The 16,811-nt window shown below is 36.2% G+C and overlaps 1 pseudogene; it reads right to left on the reverse strand.

The window, feature by feature from the left end:
* Positions 1-663: 663 nt before the first annotated feature.
* On the reverse strand, positions 664-16,378 carry LOC131411208 (ferritin heavy chain-like; annotated as a pseudogene).
* Between the last annotated feature and the right edge of the window lie 433 nt (positions 16,379-16,811).

The following is a 16,811-nucleotide window of genomic DNA, read 5'->3' on the forward strand; positions in this document are numbered from 1 at the left end:
TTTGATTGGAGAATTCAATCCATTTAAATTTAAAGTAATTATTGATAGGTAAGGACTTACTAATGCTATCTTATTGATAATTTTATAGCCAATCTTTTGTGGTTTCTTTGTTCCTTTCTTCCTCTCTTGCTATCTTCCTTTTGAATTAAGGCTTTTTGGTAGTGGTATGTATTGATTCCCTCTTTTTGTCTTTTGTATATCTACTGTAAGTTTTTGCTTTGTGGTTACCATGAGGCTTATATAAAACATGTTATAGTTATAACAGTCTATTTTAAGCTGATAACTTAATTTCAACCATATACAAAAACTCTACCTTTTTAATCCCCCCATTTTATGTTTTTGATGTCACAATTTAGATCTTTATATATTGTGTGTCCACTAACATATTGTAGCTATTGTTATTTTTAATACTTTTGTCCTTTAATCTTTATACTAGAGTTAAGTGATTAACACCCCACCATATTATAGTATTAGAGTATTCTGAACAGGTTTTTTTTTTTTTTTAATACCAAATTACTTTATTTGAAGGAATGGCACAAATGAAAGAACTTAAGTAGATGTTTTTGTAGACTTTATAGAAAAGGTAAAGGTAACCTCAACATGCATGCACTGTCTTGGTGACCAGGGAAGTTACCCCGTGGCTATGGGAAGCCAACCTAAGGCTTAGCTCTCCTTGTCACTCTCTCCCAAGGTGTGCTTGTCAGAGAGATACTCTGCCATGTCATATTTGGGGGGTCCCCATCTTGTGCAAGTTGGTTATGGGATCATCCAATTATTTGATGGATTTCACTTGCTCATTCAGGTAATGAGTCTCAATGAAGTCACACAAATGGAGGTCATTTTTGTCAATGGCCGGTTTGTGCAGTTCTAGTAGTCTCAAATTTTTTTCCAAGTGTAAGACACACTACATTGCATTCAGCCCATTCTCCCAGTCATCATTGTCTGGTTTCTTGATATCCTGAAGGAAGATTCCACCACCCCGTTGGTTCTGCAGTTTCATCAATTTCTCAGCATGTTCCCTCTCCTCACGAGATTGGTGAAGAAAATATTTGGCAAAGTTCTTCAAAGCCACATCATCATGGTCAAAGTAGTAAGATATGGACAAGTAGATATAGGAGACATAGAGTTCCAGGTTGATCTAGCAGTTGATGGTGGCCTCCAAGTCCTGGTGGTAGTTCTGGCCATCTGCCACAGCAGGTAGCTAGGGACAGTTGGCAGCAGCAGAGGTGGCTGTGTGTTACTGGAGGTATGGCAGGGCCTTGGGGATCCAAGGACATTGTGAGGAAGTGGTAGAGGGCTGGCTCTGAGTGGCTGGCCTGGGTGGGGGATGAGCAACAGTTCCGTCCAAGCACTATTGAAGCAGGAAACCACAGGAACTCTCGGTAAAACTGTGTCTTCATATGTTTTCAAATTACTAAGGATCATCCTTTAATTTCGGTTTGAAGAACTACTTTCAGCACTTCTTGTAAGGTAGGTCTAGTGATGATGAGCTCTCTCAGCTTTTGTTTTTCTGGGAAGTTTTTATTTCTCTTTCATTTCTGAAGGACAACTTTGTCAGGTAAAGTATTCTTGGTTGGCAGGGGTTTTTTTCTTTAAGCACCTGAATATATCAGCCCACTCTCTCCTGGCCTGCAAGGTCTCTCTGAGAAATCTGCTGATAGCCTCATGGGTGTTCCCTTGTATGCGAGGATTTGATTTTTTCTTTTACTGCTTTTAAAATTCTCTCTCTCTCTTTGATTTTAGACAGTTTTATTATAATGTGTCTTAGAGAAAATCTTTTTGGATTGAAACTTTTTAGGGATCTCTGAGCTTCATGAACTGGGATGTCCAAATCTCTCCTCAGATTTGGGAAGTTCTCAGTCATTATTTCTCTAAATAAGCTGTCTGCATCTTTCCATTTCTCTTTTCCTTTTGCAACTCCTATGTTACATAGATTGTTTCTCTTGATGATATCACAGAATTCATGTAAGCTTTCTTCACTTTTCTTCATTGTTTTTTCTGTGTTCTCCTCTGACTGGATAATTTCAAATGACTTATCTTCTACCTCACAGATTCTCTCTTCTGCTTGATCAAGTCTGCTATTGATGCTCTCTGTTGTATTTTTTCATTTCATTCATTGTATTCTTCAGCTCCAGAATTTATGTTTGGTTCATTTTTATGACATCCATCTCACTGTTAAACTCATTTTGTTCATGTATTGTTTTCCTGAAGCTCACTGAACTTCCTTAAAATAACCATTTTAAATTCTTCATTGGGCAAATCACAGATCTCCTTTTTGTGGGGGTTAGTGACTGGAAAATTATAGTTTTCCCTTGGTGGTATCATATTTCCTTGATTTTTTTGTGTTCCTTGAAGTCTTCTTTGCTGTCTCATATTTTAAAAAGCAGTCACCACCTCCAGTCTCTACTGACTGTTGGGGGAATCTGCAGACGAGGCATCCCCAGTAGCTCATGGGTGGACTTCCTGGTGGAGTCCACAAAGTGGTTAATAAGACCCAAGTCCCTTTGTTGCTCTCTGAGAGCCCTGGCTGATGTTCTTCCAGCCCCTCCTTTCCCCTCAGTTATGCAGAACACCTCGGTTCCAGATGGGCAAGAAAAAAGTGGGCCTCTTTGGCAGTGTCATGCCCTGCCATTCACCATGCTCTCCCTTCCCCCATGAGAGAAACTGTGGGTCCAGAGCATCTCTCTTGGCACTCTGCTGTGCTACCTTGGGTGAGGTGTGATGTAGGTAAAGTAAAACTATGTTTTACCCTCTTCAATGCATCCAATCTTGGATTATTTTTCATTCAATGATGTGCTAGAACATCTCTGCTGGACTCCCAGACTTCCACAAAGACACTTTTGTTCATGGGTGATTGTCAAAATTTGTGTTCTTTGAAGGCAAGATGGTAGAAAACTCCTATTCTGCCATTTTGCTGAGAAATGTCTTAAAATAGAAAAAACAGAAAAACTTTAAGGTGAAATAATTTCCCCTACAGTTATTTACACTATCTTATAAGTGCCTGATAAATGAGTGAAATAGAATTTTTACAAAAGTAATTTCTATTGGAAAAGGAAAGAATAGCATCACATATCTGTAGATGATATGATTATCTATCTAGAAATCTGAAGAGAATGATGCAGTCCTTAAACCAGGATAATTTACTAAGATATCCAGGTAAAAATAAATGTCTGACAAATAGTAGTCTTGCTATTTATCAGCAATTCTCTGAAGGAATATATGAGGAAATAATATTTCATTCATCATTCAAATTTTAAAATATTAAATATCCAAGAATACATAACCATTTTATACTTACACATTATTTAAATATACAAAAAGTATAGTATTTAGGGTATATGTATATATATGAATAAATGTGTGTATATATATATATAAAATATTTAGTGCATGTGAGTATATACGCATGTATATATATATAGTATTTAGTATATAGTATGATTATCTTTTTAGACATACAAAATAAAATCTTAATTATATATAGATATACATATATCTATATATAATGTTCCCAGATGGAAAAACATAGCAATAGTCATCAAATTTATACATAAATTTTCAAAAATTAGAAAAAAATTCATCTAGACTAGTTTTAATTTGTTTTTTCTCTTAAGAAATCCTACACTTCTTTGGGAAAAATAAAGAGGAGAGGTCAGTCAAAAAATGTTAAAGAGGGCCAGCCCGGTGGCGCAAGTGGTTAAGTGCACACCCTCCGCTGTGGCAGCCCGGGGTTCACTGGTTCAGATCCCAGGTGTGTACCGATGCAGTGCTTGTCAAGCCATGCTGTGGTGGCGTACCATATAAAGTGGAGGAAGATGGTCATGGATGTTAGCCCAGGGCCAGTCTTCCTCAGCAAAACAGAGGAGGATTGGCAGATCTTAGCTCAGGGCTGATCTTCCTCACAAAGAAAAAAAAAATGTTAAAGAACAAGGCAGAAAGCAGGAACTTAATATCCTGTCAGAGAGTAAAACATGTATACTATAAACCCATGATATTAAAAACAGTATTTCTATTGACATGGTAGTATACATATCAATTTATGTGTGAATTTAAATATTATAAATATCATCTTCTAAAGGAATACTGAAATGGTGAATTTTATTTTATTTTTTTAACCACTAAAAACATTTTTATTTTATTTTATTTATTTTTAAAAAATTTTTTGTTTATTGCAGTAACATTGGTTTATAACATTGTATAAATTTCAGGTGTACATCATTATACTTCTATTTCTGCATAGATTACATCATGTTCACCACCCAAATACTAATTATAACCCATCATGAAATGGTGAATTTTAAATTAATGGAACTGGAGAAATTACTTAATCATTTGACAGCAAATTAATGAGAACCTTATTTTTTCCTGGGCCCTAATATATACCAGATGAATTGAAGACAACCATGTAAATAATGGAACCATTAATTTTTAAGATAAATATAGTTATAAATCTTTCTTTAATCTTGGCTTAGGAACCACTTTTGTTTGAGTGCGCTAAAGACTAGTTTTCTAAGTTCTAAAGATAGATCTAGGAGATAGTTTTTCCTCCAAATGAGACTTTACATTGGAAACATACACTCACAAGATATGAAACAATTAATGCAAGTTCGAATTTCCCCTCCTAGACTTATCTTGTGGGTAATAAAGCCGAGGGGAACGGTACCCAAAGATAGTAGGGAGGAATCGAGATTTTCATCACTCCAGGCTGAGTTGGTACACACTAATGGAGAGGAGGCTGGACTTTATTCTGGCTGCCTGTATATCTTCAACAAAACTGGGTCTTGACTTCCTAGGGAGGGAACTGGACTTCCACTTGCCAATCTTAACAGGTGAGACAATTTTAGCTTTAGTGAAGTGCCAATCTTGTTTCCTAAAACTACTCCAGAGATCTCACCAGCTGGAGGTCTCTGTTCATAGGGCCGACTGGGATGGTCCCAAATCTCAAGAATTACTGAGGGGACTCAACTTTCTCTCTCTCTCTCTTCCTTTCTCTTTTTCTCTTTCTCTCTCCCTCTTTATCTCCCTCCCTCCCCCGCCACAAACACAAACACATTCTACCTAAAATATATTACTAAATATTCTTTCATTTAAAAAATAACATTTTATTCTAAATTCGAGCTTTTGCTTTATTATTAACTTGGATCTGTAAACTTTATATTTAATTCCTATAATGTCTATAAGTTTCAAGTAATTTAAGGAACAAGTTAGTGAACACAGAAAGAAAATATCATTATAAAAAAACATTATAACACAGTTTCTATCCCCCCAAAATGTGTGTATTTGACTACATAAAAATTAGGTCAAAACACATATACAAATTAAAAAGCAAACAACTGACAGGAGATAATTGTAGCATTTAGGGTATAAGAGTTAATATCAATACATTTAAAAAAATCTTTTTAATAAATAAGAAACAAGCATTGCAATACAAATTTTGGAAAATGTCTAACAAATAATTCAGAAATGAAGAAATATATATTGGGTATTAACATATGAATAAAAAATGTTCATTCTTGCTGGAAAGCTAAATAGATGCACATTGAAATAGTGCAACTAATTATAAAATGAGATTTTTAATAAAATAACAACCTGTATAAATGGGAAGTTTTAATGTAATGTTAAAATTGTAAGCAGGCACAACATTCACACAGACAATTTGGTAGTACAGAATAATGAAAAATATCTGTTGATTGTTCATTATGCATTAAACACTCTTTTAAGCATGTATATTAGCTCATGTAATCTTAATAACAGTTCTGAGGTAGATACTATTAGAGATGTTATACAAATGAGGAAAATGACAATAGAGAGTTTGTGACATAGTTAGTAAGGGACAGAACCAGCATTCTAACTAAGGCAGCCTGGCGTCATAGTCCAACTGTAAAATTATGGTCCTATTGCCCTGATGAAAAACTTTAAAATAAATGTACTCCTGACATGCAAACCTGCATTAGAAATAGATCCTAAGGAAATAATCACGAGTATTCATAAAGATTTAATTACCAAGGTATCCTAGCAACATTGTTTGCAATAACGGAAAATTGAAAATGTCCAAGAAAAAATATCTGAATAAACCAAGTCCAATAAATGCAAATCATGGAGTTATAAAAATAATTTTATAGAAAAAATGATGTAAAAATGTACAGTATATATTATTTAATGAAAACAGCAAGTTTAAAAAGTGTACATTATAACATGGTTGAAAAAATCTGGAATCATAAATACCAAAGCACTCACAATTATTGTCTTCTATTTCTTTACTTTTTATCTGTATCTACAACATTTCTATAATATCACAATAAAAAAGTAAATAAGGCTTTTGGGATAGAAGAATAGAGGTGAGACTATATCTAATCTCCTCTATGTAAATAGAGTAACTATTTCTAAGAAAAAATTGAAAAGAATTCAAAATGTCATTTTTATATTTGAATATATAAAAATTTAAAATATCTGAATGTTAAAATCACTGTTAAGAAAATTAAAGGCAAATGAAAAAATGTGAAAAATAAATCATTCTTATCACACATCACCCAAAATGTTTAATATCTTTAATATATTAAAAGTTCTTGTGAATCACTAAGAAAAAAGAGTAAAGTAGAGCAAATGATCTGGCAAGAGATTATTAAAAACAAAAGAGACATACAAATTATCAAAAGCACATTCAAATATATTCAGACTCAGTAGTGATCACAGTAATTTATGCCAGTTAGATATGGGGTATTTGTGACTTACAGCTGAAAGAATTCTAATCGATAAATTTATATGGTGTGTGGTGTAACTATGTGTGTTTCTGGGGTGGCAAGAACGGAGTAGGGTAGCAATAGGTTCTGTCAGCCTTTTCTCCAAAATACATTCTCCATATCTGCAGTTCTCTCCATTTCCAGTGTTAGCACTCTAGTCCAGCTCATCATTATTCCTTCTTTAGACTAATGAAACAGCCTCTTCACTGGCCCCTATAATTCTGCCTTACACTTTCATCCCCAAACTCTCTTCTCCACTCAAAAGCCAGAGTGATTTTTAAGATTCAAAATCAGAACATATCACTCTCCTTCTCAGAACCATCCAGGAATTTCATATAGTACATCAAAGAAAATTCAAGCTATCCTATTGCCTTGCCTTGTTTCCTTTGTAGCACTTATCCATAATTTAAAAAAAATTTCTTTTGGGGGGAGGTGAATTATTTATTTGTTTATTGTCTGTTTTAACATAAGAATTGTGTAGTCTAGGACCTTGTTTGTGTTATTCACAGGTATATGCCCATCACCTAGAAAAGTGCCTGAAACAGTAGGGGTTCCATAAAGATTCATAGAGTATAAGATTAAATTAGTGAATGGATAATGAAGGGGGTGAAAAGTGTTGTTACGTCATTAAGGTGAAATTTAAAAGAAGGAGAAATCAGAAAATATCCTCATTTTACTTCACTGGAAATTTGTATGTGATCTATTTAAAGACCTTTCCGAAGTACCATAATTCTCAAAGTAGACTCAAGTATGGGTTTTGATTTAGCTTTAAGAATCAGATGTCTATGTTGATTTCATTTAATTTAATCCATAACCTTTCTTGTTCATGAGTTGAATGCTAGGGAAGGTCCATATGAGGTCAATATACCTTAATGTGAGTCACACAGGAATTCTTCATGAGTTAATAGAAGATTTAATATTAATCATTCAAGGAATAGCTCCTGTATGAATTATACTTAGAATTTTTAAGGAAGAATTAAGCATATATTTTAGATTGACTGCCTCAGAATCTGTTTCTTCTCCAACTCAGAGCGAATAAAATTTTTATTTAAAAAATGAGATACCGTCAAAGAGATTTCTTGAACTCGTATTCACAGCACCATTATTCACAATAACCAAAAGATGTAAGCAACTCAATTATCAATCGACAGATGAATAGATAACAAATTATGGTATACAAATAGATACACATTGTGGTATCTATATACAATGGCATATTCATCAGCCTTAAAAAGGAAGGGAGTTCGGACACATGCTACAACACAGATGAACCTTGAGGACACGATGATAAGTGAAATGAGCCAGATACAAAAAGTCAATACTGTGTGATTCCACTTATATGAGGTATCTAGAGTTGTCAAATTCATGGAGACAGAAAGTAGAATAGTGGTTGCCAGGGGCTGGACAGAGAAAAGAATGGGGAATTATTATTTAATGGGTGTATAGTTTCAGTTTTGCAAGATGAGAAGTGTTCTGGAGATTGGTTGCACAACAATGTGAATGTTCTTAACACTACTGAACTGTACGTTAAAAATGGTTAAGACAGTTATGTGTTAAGATGAATAAAAATTTTTAAAATAAGATGGGCTGTACTTTCAGTTTAACTAAATAAAATTCTTCCTAAATAGAAGATAAAAAGCAAACAAATTGTTGAGAATCAAAGCTCACTCTCTAGAGAGATCCTTGAACAATCCTCAAGATATGAACCTTTCCAAGATGTTTTATACCTTGAGCTACAGTGAGAGATTGCCACCAGGTTCCAATCAAAAAGTAACCTGGAACCCTCAAAATTCAGTGGTTAATGCCAATTCACAAAGCTTGGGGGAAAAAAAGCCTTCCAGGAGCACCTGTTATCTGAGCTTCCAAAAAGTCGTTCACAATTTTATATCTTGCAAATAATAAAGACTATCCTGCAGAAATGTTCTTGTGACTAAACTTAGATCCTCTGAGTGAATTTATTATATTGAGCTTTTCTTTGGATCAATAGGAAACTTATAAAAGAATTAAACTTATAAAATATACCAAGTAGCTTTTTTTTACTTTTGGATACACATATCATCTCGCTTATTTTGATTGGCTTTTGCTATTGTCTTTATTTCTGGATTTTTGTGTCATAATAGTCTTTGTCAAACTAGGGAGTGGTAGGGATAATTAAACATTTCTATATTTTACAATTAATTAATCAATTAAACTGTGGGAGGAACCAGTTTTAAAGTATCAACAATTTAGTACTAGGAAGTAATAACATACAGATAGAAAGGAGAGATACCCAAATGAAATTACAACTCACTGCTAACTCAAATTTGTAAAAAATGGCATTACTTACCATGTGCTTTTTCTCAAAATGTTTTTAAAATATTTTTTAATTCAAATCAAATATGGATTTGATATGTCAATGAAGTCTGGACTATTTTCCAATTATGACCAAATTTGGGAAAGGAAAAACCCACATCACAGGTCCACCTCATGGCTACTACCCTTTCAGATTGTTCACTGGTATGTCTGTTTAGTCGTTAAGTTATCTGGAGATATATATTAACTCAGGGCTTTACTTTAATACAAGAGCCATTTGTCCTTTCCTTTTATAAAGACTTTTGCATTCCTTCTAGCAAAATACCAAGGTTACGCTAAAAATAATTCTGTCCATTTCTTAGATTTAGACCATCACAAGCAACATTGTGGAGAATTACTGTAAATGTGTGTATAATGATTGTTCCAAGTTGTACCAGTAAATTACCATGGACATAATTTGAAGTATTAAAGTTAAACGAAAAAATAAGTTGCTTTTGGATGCAAAAGCAGCAGTATCTACTTCAAAAAAAAGGACACAGAAAATTAAGGAAATTTTCTGGGTGATTTATGACTAAATTTCCAAATAATCAAGGCTTGAGTGACTAGATTATTCTATCATCTTTCTCCAGTTCCCAAAACATGTATGGATCCAGCCAGAATAGTTTTTAAAGTTCATGTATTTCCTGAGTCGTGGCATTTCACAAGTGATAATACACAATGAGAACGCTTCCGGACCCAGTGGTATAGGATGTTTAACAGAGCTTAATCACATCCATAAAAGTCTCTCTTAAAACAAAACGTATTGCTTATGAATGACGTCTATTGCTGTCTGACGTTTCTTTCAGGTGGTGACTTCGCAGATGAAAATGACTAATGCACAATACCCAAAATAAATTATATCTCCTCCATCCCCATTTCCCACAAACTCCTTCCCACACACACTTGTTTTAAGTGAATGGAAATAAAGCCAAAACAATCTAGACTGCCAAATTCTATTGTGTACATGGTAGTCATTTTCATCCCAGGATGACATCCCAACCTCCTTCCTCCTGCTCCTCACTAATGTCGTTGTCCTTTTAATTACAGAAGGCATTCTTCTTGGCCCCCTGCCCCAAAAAACTCAGAAGCACTTTTAAGCAGTTCTTTCATTACCATCATTTCCTAGCTAGAGATTATTGAAAGATAACACCTCACCAAAGGATATTTCCATGTACTTGAGTCATCTCTGAGCAGAAAGATTAAACAACTCACATAGAGCTGAGAAGCACCTAGGAGACTATCTAGTTCACTCTCCCGGTGTCGGAGACTGTTAGAAACTTTATTTGATAGACTGTATCAATTCCAGTGTTATCTATTAAAGTTGGTAAACTGTGGATCTCTCAGCCACTTTATAACACGAAACAAATTTTTTGGTGAATTGAACTAAAAATGAAGGATAAAATAAAATCAGATTAAGATCTCTAGTATACTTATTTTCAGAGGCCTCTTGTTAGGTAGAACAAGATTCATTTCTGTGAATCTTATAATGTATATTTTCCCCATTGCTTTATTGGTTAAGAAGCCCAGAGCCAAATTTTTGACCTCTCTGTAGCGATAGTAGAGTTCCTATTGCATATATTTTTACACTAATATTAACTCTACCACAAATTAATTTTTCTCTTTTCACCTTCTCTTATTTGTAAGTTACTTTGAATCCTTTTTGGAATGACCTATAGTATAAATCAATCATATAATCCATAAACTGTACATTTTTCCCATTTCTCTTGAGAAAAGTTAAAGTGTTTGTAGGAGTAAGCTGGAAAGAAACATCCAGGGTAAAATGTATTGCATGTAGTGGTGAGAGTGCCCTTCATGAAGCTGAAGAAACAACTTTCTCTTTTATTCCCTGTATGCAAATAACTCCATTAGGACTTGATATAAGCTGCATGATAATATGCAGAAATAAGCAGAACCACCCTCAAGGGAGCAGAACTTGGCAAGTCAAAATATGCTTCCTCCTCCAAGCACAAAATTAATTTCCAGGTGATAGCTCATTAAAATGAACACCAAGCACAGCCTTTGGGGCCAGAGGAATGTGTTGGGAAATGTCACAGAATTTTTAGTCTGAGGGAGTGGAGCAGGAGAAGTGTGGGGGTGTGTGTGTGTGTGTGTGTAGTTGTCTTCTCACAGGTGTAACCAAATCTTTCTAGTCCAGGAATTGGACTCCATAAAGCCAGAGGACAAAATCCCTGGGATTGTAGATGTCACATACACTTGCAACTACGCTGGTCAACAGTATTCAAATAAAGTTTCCTTAGTTTGCTGTTTTTTAAATTGTAGTAAAATATACATTACATAAAATTTACCGTCTTAACCATTTTTAAGTGTACAGTTCAGTGATGTTAAGCACATTCTCATTGTTGTGCAACCATCACTACCATCCATCTCCAGAATTCTTTTCATCTTGCAAAACCGAAACTTTGTATCCATTAAACTACAACTCCCCATTCTTCTCTGCCTGCAGCCCCTGGCAACCACTGCTACAGCTTCTGTCTTGAGGAATTTGACTACTCTAGATACTTCATATAAGTGGAATCATACAGTATTTGTCTGTTTGTGACTGGCTAATCTCATTTAGCATCATGTCCTCAGGTTCATCCATGTTGTAGCATGTGTCAGAATTTCCTTCTTTTTTAAGCCTGCATAACATTCTGTTGAAATGAATATGCCACAATTTGTTTATCCACTCATCTGTCAATTGACACTTGAATTGCTTCCACCTTTTGGCTATTGTGAATAATGCTGCTATGAACATGGGTGTACAAACATCTCTTCAACTCCCTGTTTTCAATTCTTTTGGGAATATATCCAGAAGTGAAATTGCTGGATCATATGGTAATTCTATTTTAAAATTTTGGAGGAACTGCCATACTGTTTTCCATAGAAGCTGCGCCATTTTGCATTGCCACAAACAGTGCACAAGGGTTCCAATTTCTCTACATCCTAGCCAACTCTTGTTATTTTCTGTTTTAGTGAAGTAGTCATCTTAATGTGTGTGAGGTGGTATCTCATTGTAGTTCCAAGAGTTTTTGAAACAGGATTTCCAGAAAACTGCTCTGTATTTCAGCCATTACATTTAAGAAGACAAAAGAGTATTCAATAAAAGATGAGTAGATTTGCAAGTTATTTGTAAGAGACAACAATCCTCACCAGATAGTCTGACTTGAACTTGTTAATAATGTGAAAACAAAACCTATTCTTTCCGAAGCCTCAAATGCCTTGCCTAAGATCTCAAGCCACTAAGACTGACAATTGTGTAATGGTGTAAACTGCCAGGAGTGGCTGGTTGTGATTAGTCACGGCTGCTGAATTTCTTCTGGAACAACAATAGGTGGCAGTAAGTAAGATTGTAAATGGGTCTGTCTATTTAAAGACAAGGCAGAGGTTCTAATTTATCCTTTTTGCTCTTTTTTCTCCCCAAGCATTTTGCATTTGATAAAACCCAAAACACATTTAGCCCTGAGCAATAACTGCCCACCCACTCCCCGATTTTAAACACGTGTGTCTCAAGAGAATGAATCCATATGTTTCTGATTTATTTACAATTAATTCATCAAAATGTTGTTTTTATGTCCAAGAAGCTTTATTGAGGCTCTCATGAGTCTTTTTTCTTAGAAACAGGAAATCGTGCCTTGCCAAGAGCCAAACTCAAAACACACCAAAGGGTTTTGAGCTGAGTTTGAAACATTGGGACATCACATCTAAGCGACTGCCAAACTTGGACAAGAACATCTCTTCACCTCTACATGCAAGCCAAGCCCAGATTTAATATCAGATTAATCTCTGGCTCTTGAGATGCCCAGCATGACTTGAGCCTTTTTGCACAAGCACCATAAGATTCCAGGTGAGTAGCAAAGAGTATGAAGATGAGAAGGAAGATGAGATTTTTTAAAAGTTTACACTGGCAAGACATAGTGGGTTTATAAAAATGCCTGTAGACAGTACATCTTCTGATAAACCCCAGAACTGTCTCCTTGTATCCAGTTTGCCTTGTTTCCCATTTATAAGCTAGCTCAAACAAGATGGCTTAACATCAGATGATATTAAACACCACCGAGTCCAGGCTATTCTTTATCCACACGTTCTCCCAACATACCAAATTTCCCTTTTATGGAGATCAATGCCATTCAGTCTTCAGTGCTCCAAGCATTAATACTTCACCCATCTCGAGGATTCTGTTCTGCTTCCACCTGAACTCACACTGGATCACATCTTATATCAATCCTTCTCAAACGCTCCAACCTAGCCAAACAGGTTAGCTTTTCCCAAATCTGACCTTATGCTTTCAGAGCTTCAAGTCTTTGCTCACACCATTCCAGGTCTTCCTGCTTTTCTAAATTTCATCATCCTTCCTGCTTGAATCTATCTTCCTCTCTAAAGCCATATGTATCAACCGCAGCCTGATATCATCTCACCTCCTTCCGAATGCTTCTCACGCTTATTTTTATTATACATGGTTATTACCATGTACTCTTTTGTAACATCTCTTTGATTGTAATCAAATATACACTAAAAATATAAATTAACCTGGATTAACTTATTCTTCAAATATTGTATTTCTTTCATAACTGGCTGCTACCATTTTGTGCACTAGGGAGAACAAATAATGGATGAGGATTTTGAAATGAGATAAGATTGAGTGCACTTAGAGAATCCTACATGTGATAAGATATATAGAAAGATTTTTAAATTTATATATGACATATGTAAATTTATGTATGTAGTTTTGTAATTATAAAAGCTATAGATGATGATGACATAGAAATTTCTAGAGAAACAAAATTTAACAATGATATCATTAATATGGAGGGGAGGGATCAACTCAAGGTCTAATTCTGCTAAAATCAGATACATGAGTTTTATTCTTGAGTTGCCTTAAAGTCAATTGTAATTATCAGAAAGAAAAGGAAATAAAAAATAAAATACTCCTTTCACTTTAATTCAGATCAATGAGGAATAACTGGTTAATGATATGAGAGGGTATTATTCAGGGTTCTCCAGAGAAACACAGAACCAATAGCATATACATATATGTATATAAATATATATATGAGGAGATTTATTATAGGAATTGACTCACAAGATTATGGAGGCTGAGAAGTCCCACAATCTGCTATCTGCAAGCTAGAGAACCAGGAAAACCAGTAGGGTAATTGTAATCACAAGTCCACACTTTGTCAACTTGGCATCCATATGCATCTCCTTAACCCATGCTTAATCTCCAAATGACTTTTCATAATTTCACCTGACACATATACAACTGAAAATGCACTAATCCCTTCCTCAGAAGAAGAGGCAAAGTCATTGAGTGATGTTTATTCTTCTCTTGATATCCTGTAACTTAAATACTAAGACATAAAATTAACAATACTTAAATACTGATATAAAGTCAGTATATCTTATATTACACGATAAGGGAATTAGAGAGGAAAGAAAATAAAGCTATTTGCTTAATATATGTGTATATACACGCAAATGTATTCATAACAAAATAAGGAGGAAATATTCATAACAATTACAGTCCTCATTTCTGTAACTAGCCACATGGTTATACCTGGTATTTATAGCCACTCTGCTTTACCACTCATTCTGTATTCCCTTTGCCTTCAGCAATCACCATAGCTGTTCGTCGTTCTTACCTGGTGAGGTGACCTAAACCTTCATTCCTGAAGGGTCTGGCCATTACTAGTCTTGCCTGAATTGAGTTGTAGTTTTCCATTGACCTTAATCACAGGACATGGTAATACTAAGAGACACCCTAAGAGATATCCTATATTCCAGACCTACTCTTTCTTAACTTTATTGTAGAGTAGTAGTCCAATTTTCCACTGGTATTTAGGATCAGTCACCCCAGTCAGCACCATAACTCCCTGCTTTGCCTGTTGATTCAGAGGCATGAGAAGCCCAAAGTGGCCTGGTGGTAGTCTTAACTTCCAGTTCAATGGAATCTCCTGGTGAAAGCATTCCTCCCTCTAGAACTAAGACCTGTAGGCCAGCAGAGCATAAAGTCAAGGGAACAGGAAGCAAAAATTCTGCTAGTGGATCACTAGAGGTAATAGTGGGCCTCTCCCATTCCCACCCCTTGATCCCTGGACCCATGAATCCTGGTTATGGGAGAAATAGCATCATATATTGCACTCTCAACCTTGCCCTAGCCTTGCAAAGTATTGTCACCAAGCTGGCACTGTAACTGAGTCTTCAGAAAGCCATTCCATTATTTATCAAGCCAGTTGCTTCAAGATACTAGAGAACATAGTAAGACAAGTGAATTTCATCAGAATGGGCCCATTGCCACACTTCCTTTGCTGTGAAGTGAGTTCCTTGATCAGAAGCATGCTGTGTGGAATACCATCACAGTGGATAAGGCTTCCTGTAAGTCCACGAATGGCAGTTTTGGCAGAAACATTGTGTGAAGGGAAGGCAAATCCATATTCAGAGTGTCTATTACAGTAAGGACAAAACTCTGCCCCTTCTATGTTGGAAGTGGTCCAATGTAATCAACTTGCCACCAGGTAGCTGGCTGATCACCCCAGGGAATGGTGCCATATCGGCGCTCAGTGTTGGGCTCTTCTGCTAGCAGATTGGGCACTCAGCCATGGTGACAGCCAGATCAGCCTTGATGAGTGGAAGTCAATGTTTCTCAGTCCACGCATAACCTCCGTTCCTGACACCATGGCTGATATGTTCATGAGCCCAGTGAGAAATGACAATGGTACTGGAGAAAGAGACTGACTGGAATCTACAGAATGGGTAACCTCTTGATTACTAAAATCCTCCTCTGCTGAGGTCACCCCTTGGTGGGACACAAATATCTTTATGTATTTTGCCAAATCAGAGAGATCTATTCACATACCTCTTCCCCAAATTTCTTAGTCACCAATTTTCCAATCATGTTCCTTCTAAATCCTTGACCATCTAGCCAAACCATTGGCTACAGCACATGAATCAATATATAATTGTACACCTGGTCATCTTTCTTTCCGAGCAAAAGCACACAACCAGGTGCACTTTCCGATGTTCTGCCCGCTGGGAAGATTTCCCTTAAACACTGCCCTTCAGGGATGTCCCAGGGATGGTTTGTAGGGCTACAGCTGTCCACTTTTGGCTGATGCCTGCGTGTAATGCAGAACCATCTGTAAACCTGGCCTGAATCTTCTCTTCCTCTGTCAACTTATTTTAGGGAACTCCCTATGAGGCCATAGGTGCCGGCTGGGAAAGAAAAGGCAATGTAGCAAGAGTGGGGACCATGGGCATTTGGGAGACTTCATGTAACGTACTTGTGCCTTCAGGGCCTGCTCAGGCTTCATCGCATAAATGCCACTCCCATTCGATTACAGAGTACTGGTCTGCATGCTCAATTTTATGGCTTGGTGGATCAGATAGTGCTCAGTTCACGAAGGGCGGCTCAAGTTGCAGGGTAATTTGGTACCCCGTGGTCAAGCATTCAGTCCCTACTAAGGCCCAGTAGCCAGCCAAAAGCTGTTTCTCAAAAGGAGAGTAATTACTTGCAGAAGATGGCAGAGCCCTTCTTCAAAGTCCTAAAGGCTTGCACTGCAATTCACCTACTGGGGCCTACTCAAGGCTCAAAATAACCTCTCTATCTGTGACTGATACTGTAAGAACCATTGGATCTGCTGGATCACATGGCACAAGTGGCAGAGCAGCTGGCACAGCAGCCTGGACCTATTGCACAGCCTTCTCTTGTTCTGGGCCCCGCTCAAAACTAGCAGCGTTACGGAT

Source organism: Diceros bicornis, chromosome 11 (genome assembly GCF_020826845.1).
Source record: "Diceros bicornis minor isolate mBicDic1 chromosome 11, mDicBic1.mat.cur, whole genome shotgun sequence".
Lineage (NCBI taxonomy): Eukaryota > Metazoa > Chordata > Mammalia > Perissodactyla > Rhinocerotidae > Diceros > Diceros bicornis.